The sequence below is a fragment of the Limulus polyphemus genome, unplaced genomic scaffold (assembly GCF_000517525.1).
Source record: "Limulus polyphemus unplaced genomic scaffold, Limulus_polyphemus-2.1.2 Scaffold4215, whole genome shotgun sequence".
NCBI lineage: Eukaryota > Metazoa > Arthropoda > Merostomata > Xiphosura > Limulidae > Limulus > Limulus polyphemus.
The window spans coordinates 75,418-82,989 of NW_013669825.1; the positions used below are offsets into that span (position 1 = coordinate 75,418).

The 7,572-nt window shown below is 33.1% G+C and overlaps 1 protein-coding gene across 1 annotated transcript in view; it reads right to left on the reverse strand.

Moving 5' to 3' along the window:
* LOC106470783 (myb-like protein P) overlaps nt 1-2,795 on the reverse strand; it is a gene marked incomplete at its 3' end in the record, with an annotated part of 74,713 nt that extends 71,918 nt beyond the window's left edge. Inside the window, exon 1 of the mRNA XM_013931349.2 lies at nt 2,041-2,795. The remainder of the gene's footprint in view (nt 1-2,040) is intronic.
* Between the last annotated feature and the right edge of the window lie 4,777 nt (nt 2,796-7,572).

Sequence of the window (7,572 nt, forward strand, 5' to 3'; positions counted from 1 at the left end):
TACAAAGAGTTGCCTGAAAAAGTTTCAGAGTTCGTGAAAGTGTTATTGGAAAGGCTGGATGATATTCATCATCAATTGCATTCAAACTTGAAAACGTCTGCTGATTCTATGAAGTTATCTTATGATAAGAAGTCTACTGAAGTCAGCTTTGTACCAGGAGACAAGGTGTGGTTGTATAATCCCAGGAAGACCAAAGGAAAGTCTCCTAAGTTGTCATCTCCATGGGAAGGCCCATATGACATAGTGGATCGTCTCTCAGACGTGACTTTCCAAATAAAATGTGGTAAGCCAAAGGTGGTGCATGCCAATAGGCTTTGGCGTTATCACGGTCTAGGACATTTCAGTTGGGATGAAGTGAATAATAGAACAAAAGACGCTGCTGAATACGTGTCACCTGAAAAAGCCACTGTCGAAGAAGAAACTCTACTCGGTTTTGAGAAGGGAAACAGTGAAGCCCTTCATGAAGTTACTACCACTTATGTGACTATTACCGATAATAGGACATTACCTGATGGAGCAGATGAACCCGACGTGAAGCAGAAGTCAACGAGACAGAGACCAGTACGGAAGAAGATTTGTCCTATAAAATTAAGACTTTGTTGAATTTTAATTTTGTGTTTGTAAATTCTGTACATTTAATTAAGTTATTGTTAATTATCTATTGGTTTAATTCAAGTGGCTATTGTTCGTCCCGAGCAATACTAAGGAAGGGGCAGTGTTACGACAGCGGAAGTCACGTGACTCTGGTAACACGTAATGCGTTCTTGAAAGATCGGGGAACATCAGGAATAATCCAGTACTTGCCCTCTATTTTTGTATATAGGTGCACCAGACAATTAATCGGAATTAGAATTGCAGACAAACAGAGACGGAAAATTGAGTCAAGCGCGGTATTAAGTAACGTGCGTGAATCGTTCGTTGAGAATTATAGCGTGTGTTAAGTGTGGAAATTAAGTGTATTGCAAAGTTGTATTGAGAAAGAATAAACTAGTTTTATTTAAGAAAGGACTTGTGTCGCTGAAGTTCTTCGGAAAGAATTTTTACGAGTAATTAACTAACGACCAAAGACGTAACAATAGTTTTATGAGTTTATTAATGTTTAGTTGTAGAAAAAAATATGGAAGGATTCAATGTGTAAGCACATTCATGGTATATATATAATGAATAAACATTACATTGTTGCACTTTTTTCTTTTCGTAGAAAAAATAGAGAAGTTAAACAAAAGTATTCAACTTGTGCTGTACTTATGTGTCAATGAACTCTTTTACGCTTATATACGTATAGCCAACAATAAGATAAAGTTTAATTTGTATACTGACCTTTTTTAAACAACAAAAAATCAAACAAACAGCTTACGACATGTGTTATTTCTGTCTGAACTAATAACATTCCTTTCTCGAAACGCTAGCCTTTTTAGAATCGTTATTCATAGGCTAAAGCTTTATGGAAAATTAACTACAGCATCAAACTTCCAATTCACGTTTATTACAGAATATTAAATAAAATAGATTATTGTATCATGGTTTGGAAAAATCTCAGCTCTCTGTAAAACTAAATTAACGTGTAACAACTGTGTATGTGTATCAGATTTCGTGTTATGGATAAGTTACAACCATGTACAGGATCAAACTTCTACTAGACTTAAGACTTATACTTCTGTAATGTTTCGAATTCGTATTTTAACAAAGCTTTACAAACGTGATTGTCTAGGTCATTTAAAAAGGTCAAATGAAGGCAACTCATAAGTTTAAAGTAAATTTGTCAAGAAAAATTCAATGAACAGTGATATTTACGGTACAATCATCGCTAACGATTAGTATTATTTAATTATTTTTCGTTTTTGTACTTGTTTCTTTGAGTTTAAGCTATGTTGAAACAAGTTAATTTTAATACACAGTAAACAAAATTGAAAAACAATTTTAACTTGAAACTAGGGCTATAAAAAAATTATGCAATATTTTTTACTTTTACTTTCACTTTTTTTTTTTTAGACATAAGCTAGAGAGTTTCAAACTAAGCATTCATTCAATTGTACTCACGTTCCTGAGTCCACTCCATAATTAAAGTTTGCCAAAATGTTTCTCCGATGGGCGTAAATATCAACAATTAGTAAATATTTTTTGTTTCAAGTGAACTCACTGTTAGTGTTAGACAGGTTTCTTTACTTCACAGTTCATCTTAGTTTTACAGTCACTGAGTCGGTGCTTTCTTACTGACTTAGTTTATCCGAATGAAGCACTCATCATTTAGAACTTCGAAGGTTCTGTTCTTAGAAATTAAGAATAGGCCTAGATGAATTAAAAGGTCAAATTTCCAATGCTATAGTTTTGGGAAATGCTTTTTTAAAAGCTTTCCATTCTATCAGCCGGTATTCTAACTATATATATTTCACTCTCACCTAAACAAAATTCTCTCCAGTTTATAAAAATCTCAGCGACGTTTACATATCTGTCACTTTAAAAATTCGAACGTCATATCTTCGCTCATGATTTCAGGTTCCGAAGATAATGTATTCCTTTCATAAATTCCTCTTCATTTCCATGGCGGCGACAGGAGACTAACGCATGTAACGAGCACTGTTATTAGTGTTAGATTGCGTATTGTACTAATTTCTATTAAATTAAACCGTAAAACTGCGAGAAACTGACAAGTGTCTTTGTGTTCCTATAGGCTGGTTAAACTTAAACCTGACAAAAACTAAAGTTGGTAGAGTATCATGCTAACACGTGAGGTTTAAGTCGACGGGTATGTTGTGATATATCTCGCGACGTGTTTCGTAGTATCTTATATTCTCAGACGTGACGTGAATGGCCCCACTTATTCTAACGGTACAGGAAAGTCTCGCCGCACAGGCGCGTGAGACGATTTTCCGTTCTTGCGCAGTATACTTAACACTAAAAACAAATATGTCGTAGTTAATGTCGGTCTCCTAAAATAAACATATTAGCAAAGGATATTTTACCATTTAAGCCGACGTCAAGACATTTCAGTGACGTCTTAAATATTGCTGTTAATAAATATGCGTTGGATGAAAGCGAAACGTGCTAGATATTAGACTTTCTATTGAGAAATTATACATTTATCAATTATGTATTTGATAGTTGTCAAGTATTTCTGTTTTATAATGCGTAAGAATATTTATTCCATGTACGAATATCTGACACATAATTATGAAGATTTTAAGTAACGTAAAGTTCATAGCAGTTTCAACTAATCGCAAGTACAAGGTTATAGGCAATTTAAAAAATTCTAAAGTCGAAAGCGAAAAACCCCAGTTTTCTTGATTCTTTCCAATGTTGTACTGTATTTTTGAAGGCCTGATTACTTTTACAGGTAAAACACATCAAATGACCGAAAAACTGTGATCAAAGCACAACCGGGTTAAATGCGCTCAGACAACAATTCTCTGAATTAATAACGCGTTGGAAAAAAATACGAATCAGTGGAGTTTTCCTTGCTGTACGTAAGTTACTTTTTGTGTATTTTAAAATAAATTTGCTAAGTTTAATTGCACATTATATGGGGATTAAAAAAGCATAAAACTAAAGTCGATAAATTCTTTGTTTTATGTTCGGGTATTTTCGAAGATATATGAGATAGGTTACTTAGAATCCATAAGATTTATCATTCATGAGATTTCATTAAAATGCTGATACAATTTATATTTTGACTTTTGAAGGTTTTGGAGCAAAGATGTTCCAAGAATAATAAATATATTTTTTTATGTTATTTTTTTCACTATCAGCTGATATTATAAAATTTACACAGAACAGGGGCATTCACTAGTATTTATACACAAAAATAAAAACAGAAAATAAAGTTTTTTATAACAAATGCATTCAATACATTAATACATATGTTAAATCTATTTGATATATTTGTGACTGTAATAAACTACAGACTTACGTAAATACATATAGTACAAACTACAAATAAACAGTACGAAATTACATAAACTAGTAGTATTTAAAAAAGTGGCTTTGAACTACCCCAGGGCAAATCTCAAGACTGATATCATTTAGTTGTTACAACTGACACTAACTATCGATCCATATATCTAGCCCTAAGTCACAGCCACACTTCTCCTTTTTTTGTTTAATTGAATATTTTTCTAGACAGTTATAGTGTCTCGAATACGTCTGTCGCCAAAGTAACAGCTAATCGATGGCATACTCTAGCGGTGAAATTCTGAAAAGCAAGTGGAGTGACTAGCAGGGTGATAGTCGTCGTCATCGCCAATGTTTATCTCACGTGTTCATGATACGTTAAAATGTGAAGTGCAACATTAAAAAAAAGCAATAACAAACAAAAATTTATAAATTCATTGTATAATTGCACTGTTAATAACTTCAGCCCGATATAGTTATAGCCTCAGATCAAGTGACTACAAAAATAGTTCGTGTGAATAATACGATCGCAATCTCAACATAAACAGTGACAATTTATAAAGCACAATAAAAGTGGTAAACTGTCGTTACAATAATCATGATGACATAAGAGGCTTGATAATTTGTTCTAAATAAAATACATTGCAATTTAAAGAGTTTTCACCATTATTTATACCTTTTAGGTTAGGTTGGTGAATTTTTACAAAAAACTATTCGAGAGCTATCTGTGCAAGCCGTTCCTAATTTATAATATAATGCTAGAATAGAGGGACGGCAGCTAGTCAACACCACACACTGCCAACTATTGGGCTACTCTAATAGAATAGTAGTATTAATCGTAACATTATAATGCCCTCACGGCTGCAAAGGCAAGTATGTTCGGCGATGTGATTCGAACCCTCTACCCACAAATTTCGAGGCTAGTGCCCTAACAATGAGGCCGCGCTAGGCCTCCTTTTAGGAATATATATCTACATATATTAAATTAATTTTCAAACATAAAGCCTTCTTATAAAAATTCCTTACAATGAAAAACTATGCGTTTGTATTAATATTCAAATAATGCATGCTTGCGCCCTGCCATCTAGTGAGCAATATACGAAGCTCAAACAATATCATTGACTAACACATATACACACACACAAGAAACAAAATATCACATGAAACACAGTTCTATGATTAATAGAATGAAAATTTCATTTATAATTTTTTGCAAAAAAATTTAAGTTTAAATTTATTATCTTAACATATGTTTGTTTTTAATCACAAAACTATATAATGGGCTATCTGCGATGTGTCCACGACAGGTATCTAACCATGAATTTTTACATGTAAGCTCTCAAGCTTAGCGTTGAGCCACTGGAAGGCATATTATTTGGTATTCTCCAGTGAGCAAGACCCAACATGTAAGTTACTAAACCACAATACCAAGAGGTTCGATAATATAATTACAGTAAATTCTGACTCGACCACAAGTGAATAAGAATAACAAAAAATTATTTCAATGCCAAAGAATACTTTACTGACAAACATGGAACGTGAAAAACGAAAGAAAATACTTCTTATTTCAATCAATAAACACTATTCAAAATTTGAGAGAAAATTATACTGCAAAAAACTGTTAGAGTGACTCGTCGCCCACGTCATCAGGTAAGCCTTATTAAGGGAACAGGAAAAAGGGTTTCCGACTTTTGTCTTCATATATAACATATTGCTAACATCCAAATAACCTGCTAAGACCTGCTTAACGTGTTATCCATCAAGTCTACTAGGTGCAAAACAGACTATCTTGGCCAAACCTACAAACAAATCTTAAGAATATAATTAGTTTAGTTCAAGGTTCGGCCTATCTTGTTCGTGTAGAACATGTAAATAAGTGTAGAAACATGTTTTAAAATTCTATGAATATATCACTAAGAATATTCCTATTTTTTGATATAGAAGAGTTGAGTTTATGATATCTACATATCACAACTCGCCCTTTTTTACCTTAGGCCATCAAGTCTGTTTTTAAATTTAACTTCTAATTCCAAATCAAAATTTGAACTAGGACTCAATTTGCCACAAATGAATCGTAACCTTAAGCCCAGGCACCATAACACCATACTCTAGATACCAAATACAATATACCAAGTTTTAAATAACATCACTCTAAGATAACATTTAAAATTACGTTAGATAACCAAAAAACCCGATTAATCCAAAATAAACATATACGATATACAGGAAAGTCTTAACTTTTGAAGTTATACTTGTATTTAATTATTTTACCTCGAGAGGGTTAGAAATAAGTTTGCAAACTTCCAACACTAAAATCCGGACTATGATTTTTCGCGGGGATAGAACACAGATAACCTATTGTGTAGCTTTGCATTAAAAACAAACAAACAAACAAATTCCTACGTGAAATTATATGTACATATTTATATTATTTATTTTAACTTTTACAACTCGTATAAAACATCCCCTTTAATTTTCCATCTTTAATTTTCACAAATTATATCGAGAATACTGTCACTTTTAACTTTTATAAATCATATTTTGAATTTTATTACTTTAACTTTTACTAGTTGTACAAAAAACGACACTACTTTTATCTTTAAAAGATGTATGAGGAACTATACTTTTAACTTTTAAAATCATGTATATTGTTAACTTTTAAAATGTTATACAGATATATACAGTTAAAGACAGTGCAACGTTTTCAGTTTTATGAATTATACAATGATGTTTATACTCTTCAGAACACGTTTTCAAATTTTACACCATGTAAAGTATATACCTTTAAACTTTACATACCTTTGATAACACGTTTTTAAGTTTCACACAATTGAGATAGAAGTTACATTTTTAAGTTCTGTGTTTTTATATTTCACTAAAATTCAGAACATACATATTTAAACTCGCTGTTCAAAAATGAAAAGAAAAAGAATGCAATATAATTTAGATAGAAGTTAGACGTAATGGTACATAACAAGCAGGAGCTGGACTGTTTTCATCTATAGAAAATGTTGAGAGGATCTGTCTTTCTGACTGCTGTTGTAAGTGGCTCAGACATAGTGGTAGGTTTCAGTGCCAGGAGGTTCTTTTCCATGAGGTTTGCATGATTTTTTTTCTGGGCAGCAACTACTGGGAAGTTGAAGAACTATCCACGCAAAAACTTTCAGCGATAACGAAGAGAGGATAACCAAAACCTTAACCTTACCTGGGAAAGGTGGAGATTGGAAGTTCGTGCCACTTCTGTTTGTGATCGGAAAGAGGTTAGCTTATCAACATAAGTTGTAATGTCTTTCATGGAAAGGCTCCGAAACAGAATGCAAAGCAATGAAAATATAATAGGTGTAATTTCTTCTGGAACAATGAATGTGCATACAAAAACAAGTCTCCCTAGTGCCTGTGATCAGAATCGTTCAATTCAGGTTACTTTAGGAAGTGACACCTTATTCGACTGCCAGGTTCTCTTCCAAGCTGTTGTATAGTAAAGTATACAGGTAACCTACTCACATAGAAATGAGAGTTGTCACCATTGTCTGGTTACAGTGGCAGATCTCTAGTTTCAGTGTGTGTGTGTGGTGGGGGGGGGTATAATTCCTACTCTTACCATTGTCTGGTTACAGTGGCAGATCTCTAGTTTCAGTGTGTGTGTGTGGTGGGGGGGGGTATAATTCCTACTCTTACCATTGT